Below are 16689 nucleotides of genomic sequence, written 5' to 3' on the forward strand. Positions count from 1 at the left end.
AGGCAAATGGGGTTAAGTGACTTGCCCAAGGCCACACAGCTAGGTCATTCTTAAGTGTCTGAGACCAGATTTGAACCCAGGTACTCCTGACTCCAGGGCTGGTGCTTTATCCACTTCGTCACCTAGCCACCCCAAGATCTATTTTTATAGATGAGAAAGGCCAAGAAAGGTTAAGTGATCTGACTATGGTCACACAGCCAGTAATTGTGATCTTGGTCACTGAGCCAAGAGCTTCCTGCCACTGGTTCTAACTTGCTATCTACCATACCACTGCCTAAATAACCATGGCAGAGGTCCAGGCGTAGATGCAAGGCTTCCCACATGAGACGTATTAGCATTTCTGCCATATCTGACTCTTCTTGAACCCATTTGAGATTTCCCTAGCAATGATCCTGGAATAGTTTGCCATTTCTTTCTCTAGCTCATTTTTACAGATGAGAAAACTGAGGCAAGCAGGGGGAAGTGACTTGTCCTGGATTCCACAGCTAGTAGGGTTGAATTGGAACTCAGGTCTTCCCAACTCCAGGTCAAGCTCTCTTTCCACTGAACCACCCAGCTGCTCCCCCCATATCAGATACCTACTTGCATTTAGACCTATACATATCTAATACATAGACATAAACACGTGTGTATTATATGCTACATGTGTTAATAGGTATGTCTAGAGCTACTAGATACAATATAACTATAATATATAATAAAAATAAAAATAGATATGTATCTTTATATTCTATTTAAATGCACTATTTATTCTATATACTATCTTGTCTTTTTTACTATATATATATTTATTTTATGTGATATCTACTACACAGTATATAGAGAATATCTATAGATACTTATAGAATATTTATTGAGAGAATGTATAGTGAATTTTTTCAAAATTCAGCCGTTATCAAGAGGGAACAATTATTTATAAATTCATTAATTAAGGATCTGTTTGTAACTTTTTCATAAAGACAGCCATGTCTTTTCTGAAACCCCAGTGCCATCCCGAACTGCTGTTCTCTGAGAATACTGACAAAGATTGTACCCCAGCAGAAAATGTGAAACTGAGTGATTCACACGTCCCTCTGCAGCTCAGACACATTTCCTCTTATTTGCTGCCAGTAATGACTATTTAAAAAAAAGAGAAACCTTAATTAAAAGAGATGGTTATAATTGACATTAAAGGTGTAAACAAGATGAATTTGTTGGAGAATGTTAGCTCAAATTCATCTTCATCTTTAATAAGACCTTTCAGAGAAAGAACTTGGCAAATGAGAAAGAAATGGTGTCCACATGGGGAAATCCTTACAGTTACTAAATCACAGGTCCAGTCAAAACCAGTGAGCTGGAGAGAGAGAGAGAGAGAGAGAGAGAGAGAGACTTTAGCATAGACAAGCATTATTGTTAATACTGAGATTGAATGACTGGCACCAACAATAAATAAAACCATTGGTCAATGTTGGTCCATGAACACTACTTATCCAGTGTAGAAAATCAAAATGTCATAGAATCCTACTATTTAGACACAAGTCATGTCAATAAGTCATATGCCAAGCCCTAAAAATACAAATATAAGCAAAAAAAATGACAATCATTGCCCTTGAGGAGATGAAATCCCCCTCTATGGGCGTGACAATGCATAGAAGGAAACTGAAATCAGGGAAGGAGGGGAGAAATTTCCAGGGCTGAGAAGTCTAAGGACAGAGTCAGGTTACATGGTAAGAAACCCAAGGAGGAGTGACTTCCTGAGGAAGAAATAAGGGTAAGAAGGCTGCCATGCAATGGTGGAGAAATTCTAGAGTGAGGAGTGAAATCCTGAGAATATGAAAGATCTGGTTGAGCTGGAACCTTTGAAAATGTACTGGATTTAGGATCAGAAGAGCTGAGTTCTAATCCTGATTCTACTACTGCCCAACCTTAGGTGAGTCACTTTCTCCCTTTGTAGAGTCATTAGGAAGTTCACATTAGGTGTAGTTCTCTGTGAGCTCTGAAGGGTAATGCTTTTGAAAAGTCCACAGCCAGTGTTTTTCACCATCATAACAGGTTACTCTTTGAAGCTTCTTTTTTCTGTTCATTCATTTTATAATGTCCTTTAACATTTGAATTATGGGGACTAAGCTGACAGGGAAACTGAGACTCAGAAAAGTGATTTGCTCAAAGTTACAGGATCACTGAATTTCAGAACAAGAAGTAAAATAAGAGATCATCTAATTTAATCTTTCATTTTATAAATATTAAGAAAGAATGGAATATAAATAAAATAAATAGAAAAGCCAGGATTCAAACCATGATTCTTGGAGTTCAAATTTAGTGCCCCATCCATTTCACCACACCCTTCTGCAATCAGTCAGAAGCACAAATAAAATTTTCACTCAAGATCAATATAGTTTCTACTATGCCACATCCTCTCCTCTTTGATGGACTCAAATTGGAGTTAGCAAGCTGAATGTTTCAGAAATCAAAAAGTAAAAAGGGTCCTAAAATCCAACTGATTGGCAAATAGTTATGGAGAGCTTCTCTTTGGGGGTGAACATAAGGCTACCAGTTCCAAGAAAAGATTATAGTTGGCAGCAGAGGAATAAGCAAGACTATAATTGATTAATTTACTAATAGTTGTACACTGATTGTGGTCCATTGATTATTGATACGGATGCAAGCTCAGCCTTTATCCACACAAAAAACTTAAGCATAGCATTGTGGCTGAAATGAATTCATTGGTCAATTTGTCCTCCATTTGTTCACAAAGTCTCTGCTCTGGCTATGAAAGTAAAAATCTTTAGAATTACAAAACTTTGAGCAAAAAGGTACTTCAACAATGACCTCAGCCAAGTCTCCTGTTCCTCACTTTACAGATGCAGAGGCAGTGGACTTCCTCTTCTCTGCTCCCCTTCCCCTCCTCTTTTATTGCTCCCTCTCCTCCCCTCCTCTTCCCCCACCCCTCCTCCTTCTCCTCCCTTCCTCCTCCTCCTCCTCCTCTTTCTTCTTGCTTCTTGCTTCTTCCTTCTTCCTTCTTTTTTTTTTAGGTTCTTTTTTTTGCAAAGCAAATGGGGTTAAGTAACTGGCCCAAGGCCACACAGCTAGGGAATTTTTAAGTGACTGAGGCTGGATTTGAACTCAGGTCCTCCTGACTCCAGGGCCAGTGCTCTATCCATTGTACCACCTAGCCGCCCCTCCTTCTCCTTCTTCTTCTTCTACTTCCTTCTTCTTCTTCCTTCTTCTTCCTCCTCCTCCTCCTCCTTCTCCTACTCCTCCTCCTCCTCCTCCTTCTTTTCCTTCTTCTCCTTATTCTCATCCTTCTTCTTCTTCTCTTTCTCCTTCTTCTTCCTCTCCCTCTTCCTCTCCCTCTTCCTCTTTTCCTTCCTATGATTTCATCAGTGTGCCTAACTCCAATTGTGAAAATTCTGTCCCCTGGTGCTGGTCACCTTACAACCTTAGAGAAACTCCAGGCGCACTAAGCAGTTACATGACTTGGCCAGAGTCCCCGAATGTGAGAGGTGGAAGGAGCCTAGAGGTCATCTAGTCGTGTCATCTCAGTTTTCAGAAGGAACCTATCCACAGAGGCTAAGTAATTTGCCCCAGCTCACCTAGGCAAGAAGTAGCTCAGAGAGAGAACTCAAGTTCCCTGACCCTGGTTTCTCCATTGCAAGACAAATCCGCCATCCAGGTTGTGATGAAGTAATTTGCGAGGAGAGGGGAAGAGGACTCTGATTTGGGGTGATCCCACTAACTTCGACAAGCTCATTCACTTCTCCGGACCTCTTTCCTCTTCTGTGGGATAAGGGGACTGGATGCTAATGGTCTCTCAGCTCCATTCCAACTCTAAAATTTTGAGCCGAAATAACAAAAGACCAGTTCCCCAGGGCTCAGGCTCTGCCACAGTCTAGCTGTGTGACTATGGATAAGTCACATAACATTTCAGTGCCTTAGGATCATCATTTGCACTATGGGGACTCCTAGAAGTATACAACAAGACAGGATCTTTTTCTTTTCTTTCTTTCTTTCTTTCTTTCTTTCTTTCTTTCTTCCTTCCTCCTCCCTTCTCTCTTTCCTTCCTTTTTTCCCTTCATTCCTTCTTTCCTCCATGTCTTTTTTCCTTTGTTTATTCTTTCTTCACCTCTTTTTCTTTCTCTCTTGCTTCCTTTCTTTCTTTTGGTTAACTCCTACTGTGGAAACTTTCTCCACTGATACATATTAGCTATAATTCTGTAATCTATCATTTTAGAGAGAAGTCTAGGGCCCTGAGAGGTTATCTGTGATACCCAGCTTACAGATTTGCTGAGAATTATGTTGCGTTAATAGATGCATTAAGCTCTGTAAATCTTAGAGTAGTCCAAATGTCAACTATTCCTATTACAGTTGTTAATATCATTGTAATTGTTTTTTCTTTTCTCCTGTCCCCTTCCTCCAACACACACTTGAGTTATTCAGACCCTTGTAGCTGGGGTCCTGACTACTTCAGGTGTGCATGCTCTGGCCCCCACCTCAAATTACAGCTGGGGGCCAGGAAGGGGAGGCAGGAGGCCGTCAGCCTTCAGGAGTTCAAACCCCATAAATTTCAGGCCTAGCTTCCATGATTCAGACATCTAACCACACCATAAAGTTAATGCAAGCCAATTTGAATGTAGACGCCTCTACAGTTACATTACAATGAATTCACAACACTCATAAAGCACAAGTCACCAAATGAACCCCAACCTCATGGAATGTGGAGGCCAGAAAGCAGCTTTGTGACTGGCAACTCCTCATCTCCAGGCTGTCAACACAACTCAGTAGCCAGGCAACCAGCCACCAGACTCGGGACTTTTCAACACTTGAACAAACTGAATCATGGAGAAACTTAGATTGGTTTTCCAAAGTTAATAACAGCTCCATATTATTGGCTTCATACTGAGGCTGATCACATATTACTCCCACTCTTTTTGCAGTTGAGCTGACCTAAACTGACCACACTCAATATTCCATTTCCCACCTCCATGTCTTTGTCCAGGTTGTCCCTTATACCCCAAATGCTCTTCATCCTTCTCTCTCCCTCTTAATAGTAGCTAGCAAATACACAGTGCTTTAGGATTTACAGAATCAAAGGTTATCTCCTATTCTATTTGATCCTCAAAACAACCCAGTAGCATTGCTCTATGATGTGTACAAAGTTAAAATATATTTTAGAGTATTAAGCAAATGATGAGCAAATAAATTCATCTTGGAGTTAAATTGTTCAAATAAAATGACTACTATTAAAACTAAAAAAAATGACCTGATGAGGTAGGAACTATTATTATCCCCACTTTGCAAAGAAGTAAACTGAGGCTGAAAATAGTTTGCCCAGAGTCTGCCAGTTATTAAGGGTTATAGGCAGGATTTGTACTCAGGTCTTCCTGTCTTCAGGTCCAGTAACTATATCTTGGAGACTGTAGATTCCTTCAAGAGTCAACTCAGGTGCCGTCTCCTCCCAGAGTCCTTCGTGTCCTGTTGGGCAAAATTCTAAATATATGTATATATGTGTATATATTTCTATTTATACAAATTGACAACTATCATTCTCCTCATAGAGTATGAGGGGCAGGAACTCTTTTTTTTCTCTTTAGTCCATGTCCTCACAAGGGGACATAGTAGGCACATTATATGCTGGCTGGATTTGAAGTGGAAAATTGCTGACAAGAACTTTGGATTTGGAATAATTGGAGCTTTGGACTTGGAAGTGGAAGAGGATTTAGAAGTCAGCTCATTTTATGAATGGCGAAACTGAAGCCCAGGGTCACAGATAATAAATAGCAGCCTCAAGGCTCAGATCTGAGGGCCCTACCTCCAAATCTTAGGCTCTTTCCTTACATTTTGTTGGTGCTGCCATTTACTAACTCATGAATAAATTTCTAGTTCTGTAAACTGTAAACTAGCAAAATATAAGTTATTTTCCTTATTCTCTCTATCTTCACTCTCTTCATTTCTATCTGCATAATGACTGATAAGATCCAAAGGATATTTTCCCAGATAGGTGTGGTTTCTGAATTATTACAAAAGGGAAATAACTAAAGATTCACTCTTCCTTGTAGTTCCCTGGCATCCCTACACAATGAATGAAAACTAGAGGGAGAAAAGAAAGGAGTACCTTGACCAACCCACCAGATGTTTGATTGACCGAGGGTTGGCATGAGCCAGATGAAAACATCTGGACAACCAGTTTGGGTTTTTTTCAGCCAGATGTTTTGGCATGTGGACCATCAGCCACAGACCTCAGACTGCTGAGTGGTGTTTCACAGTCAGAACCTGGAGTAATTCCTTTGATTAACTTCGGTGGGAAGAAACAATAATACTATGTAGTTGAACACTTGCTGGCATTGGATTCAGAGGATACAGAATCCAGGCTCTCTTATTTACCTAGAACAAGTCACCTGCATTGTCCGTTTCTCAGTTTGCTCAACTTAAAATACGGTGTTAGATTTGATAACCTCCTAAGAGCCCTTCCATTTCTAGATCCCAAGCTCCTTTGCCTCCTAGGACCCTTGGCCATTGGTTCATCTCACTTCAGTTTCTTCCTCCATTAGAAGGCAAGCTCCTTGAGGGCAATACTGGCTTACTTTTCTATCCCTAGTGCTTAGTTTTAGTTCATGCTTAATTCTTTTTTTTTTTTAAGTTTTTGCACGGAAATGGGGTTAAGTGGCTTGCCCAAGGCCACAACAGCTAGGTAATTACTAAGCGTCTGAGTACTGATTTGAACCCAGGTACTCCTGACTCCAGGGCCGGTGCTTTATCCACTGCGCCACCTAGCCGCCCCCATGCTTAATTCTTTTATCCAATTTCACTATCATTTATTAAGTCCCTACTGAAAAGTCAACTCGGAGTTCTCACCCACTGAAGTTCATTATGACTTGAATATCAATAGTATGACTTCAGACCTTTTCCACCAATGATCTTCTTTTGTTTCTAGATGCTAAATACAGACTTTCTCCCCTACCACCATGGTCTTTTAAAATATTGTAACACAAAAATCATAATACTACAAGTTCAGAGCAAAAAAAGGGGGGGGGGTCATACAGCTTCCTTATTTTACAGATAAGTAGACTGAGACCTAGGGAAGTTAAGAGGCTTAGGATTATAGAATCACAGATCTAGAAATAAAAAGGATCTCAGAAGCTAAATAGTCCTATCCCATCATTTTACAGAGCAGGACCCAAGGCTCAGAGAGGCTATGGCTAGCCCCAGATCACATTAATGAGCTTCAGAGCTATGATTTAAATACATATTCTCTGATTCCAAATTCAAGGGACTTCCTCCTGTATTATTTCCTAAATTGATCGCTTACCTCAAGTAGAAAGTGTGATGCCTAAGAGCGCATTTCCTTTATTGGAGTGTTTTGATTCACAAGGAGCTCTCTGGTTCTTCTTGTGCAAAGTCTCAATGTATAATGTATAGAATCTGAAAATGGATTAAATGACACTGAGAAAGAACATGAAATGTTTTCAGCCAACAGAAGAAAGAAGGATTAATTTTTTTTCTTTCCTTTTTTTTAAATCCTCTACTCCAGATAACTCAAAATTTGTTTTTCTCAAAGGTGACCCTCCCACCCTGGCCATGAATCTTCCCTGACCTTCTGTCCAAAGAGTTCAGTTGGAAAGGGTGGAGCAGACACATTCCCTCCCCTACCACCTGATATCCTTCTTCCAGGCCATGGAGATTCAAAGACCAGAGCTCCATTCACTGAGCCTCCCAGGCAGCAGTTTTGTCTCTGACCAGTAGTTTACTTTAGTAGTCCCATTCTCTGACCAGTAGGTTGCTTCAGTAGACCCATTCTCCCTATAAAATGATCCCTTTTCTACCCTGTGCTTCAGGAAATCACTGTGGACTGTATCCAGGAGAAAGGGGTCTCCTCCTTTGTTCTTATTCTGAATTCTTGTGATTGCTCCATTTCCTCCCCACTCCACCATGGGAAGTCCAATGGAAGGATTTGAAAACCCATGCTTAGCGGGTGGAATGAGGCCAAAAACCCTTCTACTCAATCAGTTCTCCAATGGTTGGTCCTCTTTGACTTACCCCTCACTGGGGAGTTAAGGGGAAGAGGGGGTTCTATAAAGGAAGATTACCCGAAGCCTTTGGTTTCTCATGTCCTCTATCAAAGGTCCTAGAAATAATCAAGGAACATGTTCAGCTCTTGTCGTGCTCCATTCTAACCCTTCTACTAGAGGTGTCTGGGATACAAGTCAAGAAGACTTGAGTTGGAATCCTACCTCAGACATTTACTACTTTTGTTACCCTGGCAAACCACTTAGCAATTCTCTTTCCTTATCTATAAGGGGGCTATGAGGATCAAATAATATATGTAAAGCTTATTGTAAACCTAAGTCATTATATAAATACTAGATAGCATTATTAATCATTACATACATGTGTGTGTGTGTATATATATATATATATATATATATATATATATATATATATATATATAAACATATATCTATACATATATAGGGAACTCTCCAGAGTGGCACAAATATAGCAGAACTACAAACATAGAATTTGAGCTTGAAGGGATGGCCTAAATGAGGAAATTGAGTCAGAGAAAGGCTAAGAGATTTGTTGGAGTTCACACAGAATCAAGATTTGAACCCAGGTTCTTGTGGTCTGATTTATTCACTAGAAGAAATGACTTCATTAAATAGTCCCAGACAGAACCAGAAGAACATTCTACACATTAACAATGACATGGGGTGATGATTAACCATGATGGACGTGTTCATTTCAGCAGCACAATAATCAAAGACAATTTTAAGGGAACTGTGATAGAAAATACCATCCAAATCCAGAGAAGGAATTGTGGAGTGTGATGAAGACCAAAACTTAGTATCTTCAATTTTTAAAAGTTGTCTTGTGTATTATGTCATTTTTTCTCTCTAATGTTTTCTTTTTTCTATTGGGATTTGATTCTTCTCTCATGTGTTCAATATCATCCACGTTTAGCATAGTTATAAATGTAGAGCCTATATAGGATTGCTTTCTGTCAGAGGGAAAGAGAGGGAAGGGAGGAAGGGAGAAAAATTTAAAACTCAAAACCTTGCAGAAAAAAATGATTGGTAAAAACTGCTGTCGTATGAGTTGGAAAAACAAATAAATTAAATATTAAAAATAAATTAAATTTAAAAATAGTCCCAGGCATTTATATCCATACATCTATTCTGCCTATCTCCCATTTAATAAATGAACAGGAATTTCAGGACAAAGGGAAGTGATGAAGTATGAATCAGAATCAGTCTATTTGAAATTTCAATATATTACAAATTGTCCTAGAATTACAAACTGACCAAGAACACCAAGATGGCTATTGTCAGGAACGATCTGCTGTTCTGAAGATGGCAGATTATCTGGTATCACTAAAAAGCACAGGAAGTGAATTAGAGAAAAAATATCCAACATGAAATTTCCCTCTTGACAAGCAGGTAGACGTATAAATCTTAGTAAAAGAATGGAGGAAATCACTTTAGAGAAAATATTCATTGAATCAAGCTTGCAGAGGAAAACAGTAGAAAAAAGCAAAGAAATTCAAGACTTATTGCATCTCTCCCAATTCCATCATTTCTTAACCACTGACAAGGGGTGAGTCCCTCAGCTCCCAGATCTCATAGCTCTGGCCCTTCATCTGAAGCTTTCCTATTAAACCACTAAATTACAACCACCAAGGAGGAAGGAGCCATGCAACTTGAGAGGGCAATTGAAATTTCCAAACAATCAATCAACATTTATTAAATTTCTACTATGTTCCAGATATGTGCTAAGCAATGAGGATATAAAAAGAGGCTAAAGACAATTCCTGCCCTCAAGGAGCTCACAATATAATAGGAGAGACAACTTATAAACAAATATATGCAAATATAGGATAAACAGGAGATAACTAACAGAGGGAGGGTATTTGGAATTAATAATCCAATGCAAGCCAACATTTATTAAGGGTTTATACACCAGGGACCACCAGGGACAAAATTAAATCTTCTCTGTCCCCAAGGAATCATGGGATTTCATAGTTAAAAGCATCTTATTTAGTCTAGCCAATACCTAAAACTTCCTCCATAAGCATACCTCCCACCCTCCTTTCAAAATAAAATATTGTTCCCTGAAGCAGTCACTTTGGGTTAGCACTAATTGACAAGAATTTTCTCTTGACATCAGCCCCACATTTGCCTTCTAGCAAGTGGAGAGTGAGAGTCAGACCTGGAATCAGGAAGACCCGAGTTCAAATCCAGTCTCAGACATGTTCTAGCTGTGGACCGGGGTGAGTCACTTAACCCTGTTTATTCCTGTTTCCTTATCTATGAAATGAGCTAGAGAAATAAATGCAAACCACTCCATTTTCTCTGCTAGGAAAATCCAAAATAGGTCACAGATGAGTCAGAGATGACTGAACAACAACCAACCAACCTTCACCTACCATTCCTAGTTCAGCCCTCTTGAAACAAGCTGAATAAGTCTAATCTGTCTTCCAAGGAACTGATTTTATTCTACTGGAGCCCACACTTTTAAAAATCTACCCTCAGGACTTTCTGCCACATGAAAAAATTTTTAAAAAATGGGAGGTGGGGGAGGAATAAATCGATCAAGTCATCCAAGCATAAATGCATAAATTTTCAAATAGCTCACCAAGTCTAAAAAAGCCTTTCCCTGGCCAGTGGAATTCTTGGTCCTGGGTCATATGTGGCCTAAAATAAATCTGTGCTGTGTAGTCTCAGGCAAGATGTAGAATTTCCAGAGTGTGGGTATATTCAGACTAGAATTCTTCCTGCCTTTTGGGGAGAGCTTCTCTGCCTTTCCTGGGGTCTGACTGATGCTTAGGGAGTGGGGGGAATGAGACATAATATAAGAGAGGCATCTTTGTGGTTACAAAGTCAATTAGTGGAAGTTGAAATTACTCTCTTTATCCAACTGAAATAAATTGTTAATGAGAAATTTACCTTCACTAACTGTGTGAGCATCGCCTTATTATCAACATGACCGAAGTGAAGACGTTTATTAAAGCTGACGTTGTTTATATAGGTGATGTTAGATTTAAGGTGGCAAGAGGAATCAGTTGACTCAAAGCCCCTATATCCCAGGGGTTTCTCTGCTCAAATTCTTACTCCACCATTGAGGTGGCGAATGTTCCTTTGTCACAATATCTCCATAGAATTAAAAGAACAAGAGTCACAAAATGGTAGAAACCGATTAACCTCTCCAGCCCTCAGTTTCCTCATCTGTGAAATGGACCTTCCAAGTTCCTTTTTAGCTCTCAATCCATGATCCTGCTAATAGAATGGTAAAGGACCACAGGATCAAAGGATGAGAATTGGAAAGAACCTTGGGGACCATTCAGTTCAAACATCCCACCCCCACCCTTTTAATTGATGAAGAAACAGAGATCAAGTGACTTGCCCTAGGTCACACAGTCAGTAAAAAATCTAAAGCAGGATTTTTCCTCACTTTTTTCCTCACTTCAGATCCAGTATTCTATCTGTAAGACTTGAGACATTTTTTCTCCAATCTAAAGACCCCTGATCCTTCAACTCAATCTTCATATTGAATGCTGTCCAGTCATGCAATCAACGAGCATTTATTAAGGACTTGTTATGTGCTGAACTCTGAACCTTTGATCATCCAAGTCTTTGAACTCAGTGGGTTCCCTGTCCATGACCTTCCTAATAGTTGTCACCTGAGACTGACAATGACATGGCACAATGGAAGTAGATAGTAGTGAGCACACGGCTTGTGCTGCTGATGTCAGTGATCTTTCCAACACACCCCATTCCTTCAGTTAGAGGAAACATACTACGGAAGGGAATGATAAGTATCCATAGGATGGGGGGCGGCTAGGTGGTGCAGTGGATAAAGCACCGGCCCTGGAGTCAGGAGTACCTGGGTTCAAATCTGGTCTCAAACACTTAATAATTACCTAGCTGTGTGGCCTTGGACAAGTCACTTAACCCCATTTGCCTTTCAAAAACCTAAAAAATAAAAAGTATCCATAGGATGGATTGTCTGGAGAAATATCTTTGCTTAACACAATGGTCTATTGTGATACAGCCATTCAGGTATCATATACTGTTATATATCCAGTTGCGATGAACCCTAATAGTCATGCTTTGCATTAGGTGTTGGTACATAGCCTCACCCACTCCTGGTCATTGCTGAATCTCAGAAGAACTAAGTGATGTGAAGTATCAGACTTTCACACCTTAGCATGAATTTGCACAAACCTTCCCACTCCCTTTTCCTTTTTATATTGACAGCTATCTGAAAGACTAGAATGTATGAATGCACTATGGACCCAATATGTGAATGAGTGATGGGTTTATGAAAGCTCCATGAAGCAGGTAGAAGAGGAAGTTCTAGATGGCCAAGGTTCTAGACAGTCAATTGGTCCAGTTAATGAGATCAATGTGAAAACTGTGCAAGACTCAATGGACTGCCTAATTGAGGATTTGCATCAATTGAGGTATTTGATGTCCATGGAGGGTTTTTTTTTATTTACAGGTGAAATTGGATGACTTGCATTGAGCCAGAATGATGATGGCCAGAATGGGTTATAATCAGTACTAGTGGGGGGGGGGGGGGTTCTACTAAGGTATCTATTTGGTATTATTTGCTTATTTGAGAACCTCATCTGAATATTCACAGATAATATCCTAAAAAAGGAGTTCTGGGTTAGTCCAGTCAAGACCAGGGAGTAACCAGTTCCAGAACTATGTGTTAGCTAATCAAATGCAGAGACAGACTTGAAGAAGAAACAAACACCTCATTTCAAGAACCTCATCCCAACTAAGAAAGTCATATCTTATTTCTCTGAGAAAGGTAAGACGTAGTTAACTCATTATGCTCATTTTCCAGTTTCCCAGGAATATGACACTGAAACAAAATGGAACCAACATGATGTAATAGGAAGACTGTTGGAACAAGGGTTAGTGGATGATAGCCAAATTCAGCTAAATGGTTTTCAGGAACCTTCTCTTGCTTCATGAAGTTAATATAGACCCTTCCTTCATTCACATAATGGGTCCTGAATGGCTATATCAGAATAGACCATTGCGTTAGGCAAAGCTATTTCTCCAGACAATCCATCCTGTGGATTCTTATCATTCTCTTCCAAAGTATGTTTCCTCTAACTGAAACAATGCGGTGTGTTGGAAAAATCACTGATATCAGCAGCACAAGTCCTGTGTTCAAATCTCACTTCTGATACTACCAATACAGCTAGGTGGTATTGTGTATATATAGCACACTGGACCTACGGTCAGGAAGACCTGAGTTCAAATCTAACCTTAGACGCTTGTCAACCATATAACTCTGAGTAAGTCACTTAACTACTGTTTGCCTCGGTTTCCTCATCACTAACATGAAGATAATAACAGTACCTATTTTCCAGGGCTGTTGTGAGAATCAGAATTACAAGCATCTAGAACAGCAACTGATATGTAGCAAAAACTTAAGAATGTCTATTTCTTTTCCTTGTTTGATTCATTTAACATTTCTGTTTTCATTTTCCTCTACTGTCAAATGAAGGAATTGGGCCAAATGGTCTCTGAGGCAGGTCCCTTCTGGCCCTGAAACTATGATCCATGACTTTCAGCCCCTGCCCTACAATTCTCCCCACTGAACTCTGACTTCATGAAGCATGACTGTCCCTCTTCTTCTTTGGAAGGAACTTCAGGTCTCAAAGATTGCTCCTGATCACCAGCTCCAGTCTGCCCTCCTTCTCCTCTACAGGTTGAAGATCCTACACTGGATACATGAAAGGTAGAGTAGGAATAACCCACTCCCAGACCATTTCTGTCCCTGACTGCTAGACAGATGCCTCTTCACCTTCTTCCTCCCTCTTTCTAAAATCCCATCTCTAATCAGTTACTAATCCTAGTCATTCTATTTTCATCACATCTTTTACACCCTTACACCCATTTCTTTCCACCTACATGACCACTTCCTTATTTTAGACCCTCCCTGCTTTACCTCTGGTCTGTCACGGAAGCCTTCCAAATTGCTCTCCGTGCTTGCTATGTCTCCCCATCTCTAACCCATTCTCCTCCATATAGTTGATAATTTCCTCTTTTTTTAAAGCACACATCTGACCATGTCACCCCTGCTCAAGAATTGTCAGTGGCTCATTCCTACCATTAGGAACTCTTGAACTTGGTATTTAAAATGCTTCAAGGACTTAAAATTTCATTCTTCCTTTCCAACTTATTTCTTTTCCACCCTTTACTTCCAAAAAAAATCACTTCCCACTCATTTTTCCACCCTTTGAAATCTGGTTTCCAATCCCACCATCACTATTCCAAACTTGACATACCCATCTTCCCGCTCCATAAGCTTTCTTCAAAAGTGAACTAGATATCACCTCTTACATCCTCCTGTTAATGATTTCTTCTTCCTCCTGAAATTCCTTTGCATTTGCTTATCTCTTTAACTGGCCCCTTGCCAATAGAATGTAAGCTCTTGGAGGGTAGACAATCACCATGTATAAATAGAACCTACTTGCCATTTGCCCCACACTGTACTTGGCAAATGGTAAGAAGCTCCATAAGTGTTGGTTAAATGGAATTACATTTACCTTCTCTCTCTTCTCTCAAAGAGGAACAAAAGTCTGAGGATAGGGAGTGGGCAGTGAAAGTAAACCTGCCTAGCCTCCCTGTTGAGCTCCATACTAAATTAAATGATAACTCAGCTCATTGAGAAGCCAATAGTGCATGTGCCTTCCTGGGTTCAACCCAAATCCCCCCTTTATCTCACTTTGCCCTAATCTCCAGCTGTCACTACTGTTTAAAGAGGTGGTAGGCTATTCAGACTATTTCTGACTTTCCTAGAAGAGAGATTCTTTGATCTGGGAGACAGACCAAACTGTCCTGTTGGGTAGTTCAGGTTCATTTATTCGGAATTCTTGCACATTCTTCTTTTGTCCATTTGCTTCCTCAGACAACTCAATATTCAATAGAGGGGTGACTTGTCTGTCTTGAAAGGCAATATTGAATGATTTGGTCCCTAATAAATGTTCTCTGGGCTACAGAGAAAATGGGAGGCAGCAGGAAAGCATTGAGGGGACTGCTGCTGGTTGGCCATGACAAAGGGGGTTCAATGCTTCTTTTGAACATAAGGCACAGCCAGGAACAGCCTGAACCAAAGCATCTCTTTCACTTTCCCAAGGTGAATTTACTCCTTTTAATTTTTAGGCTGAATTTCAGGTCATTCCTGAGGAAGTGAAAAAAGTCACTCCAGAGCTTCTCCAGACGTTGATGTCCAGGACAAAGAAGACTGGGCCTGTCCTTCCAACAGGCTATTTTTAAATACAAGATGTAACAAAATTTTTAGTGTAGTTTTAACTTTGAATAACAAAATTATCTGAAACATAAAATCCTTGAGAACAGGGACTATTTAGTTCCTGCCTTTTTATCCCTCCCGTTTCTAGCACAATAGCAGATACATAGTAGACTCTTGATAAGAGCTTGTAAACTAATTTTAACTTTTTATTAATCTTTTTTTTATTTTCATTTAAAGCAATGGGGTTAAATGACTTACCCAAGGTCACATAAGCTAGGTAGTTATTAAGTGTCTGAGGTCAGATTTGAACTCAGGTTCTCCTGACTCTAGGGTTAATACTCTATTCAATGCACCACCTAGCTGCCCTGGAGTGAATTTAATTGAATAAAACAACAGAACTGAGTTGAACTTTTTTAGTATTTCTCATCACAGTCCTTTCTTTGGCCCCAAAATGTAATATCTCTCCTTAGGTCATTGTTGTTCAATTATTTTTCAGTCCTGTCTGACTCTTCATGTCCTCATTTAGAATTTTCTTGACAAAGGTCCTAAAGTGATTTGCCATTTCCTTCTCCTGTTCATTTTACAGGTAAGGAAACTGAGGACAACAGGGTGAAGTGATTTGCCCAAGGTCACACAGCTAGTCCGTGTCTGAGGCTATATTTGAACTCGTGATGATGTGTCTTCCTGACTCCTGGCCTGGTGTTCTATCCACTATGCCACCCAGCAGAAAACAATTCACAGAGCAGCTTAAAGTTGACAAAGTACATAATACATGTGATCTTATTTAAAACTCGTAAGACTGCTGTGTAGCTAGTACCAGATACTATTATGCCCATTTTATAGAGGAGGAAACCAAAACATAAATAATGTGAGTCAGCAGATATCAAAGGTAAGATTTGAACTTATGCCCTCTGACTCCATTCAAGTGCTATCACCACTATATCTCATGCATGTATGCGTGCATGCATGTGTGTGTGTGTGTGTGTGTGTTGGGAGATATGGGGACAGAGAGATTCAAAAACATTTTCAATTGACTATGTCAATGGGAGTTTTTAATGTGAAAATTTTAAATGAAATTCCAAAGATTCCTTGATATCAAAGACCTAAGTGGAAAAAAACTTGATGAATCAGAGTCCCAAAGTTTTACCTAGGTTTGAATCCAACCCCTTTCTCTGTGTAGTCTCATGAACTGTGTGATAAGTGACTTCGCCTGTGGATGTTTCCTTACCTAGAATTAGAGGGGGCTGAACTCAGTGACCAGTTCTGAGATCTTATAATTCTATAATTTGATCTGAGTTTCTGTCCTGCTCACCTCAATGTATTCATTGTTCTCTATAACTTTATTCTGGCAAGCAAGAAGGGGAGGAATCTTCCATCTCATATTCTGCTGGGAAAGAGAGAAACAAGAGGGTAATCATTTGAGGGCACTCAATCGCTTTA

Source organism: Macrotis lagotis, chromosome 4 (assembly GCF_037893015.1).
Source record: "Macrotis lagotis isolate mMagLag1 chromosome 4, bilby.v1.9.chrom.fasta, whole genome shotgun sequence".
In the NCBI taxonomy this organism is placed as follows: domain Eukaryota; kingdom Metazoa; phylum Chordata; class Mammalia; order Peramelemorphia; family Peramelidae; genus Macrotis; species Macrotis lagotis.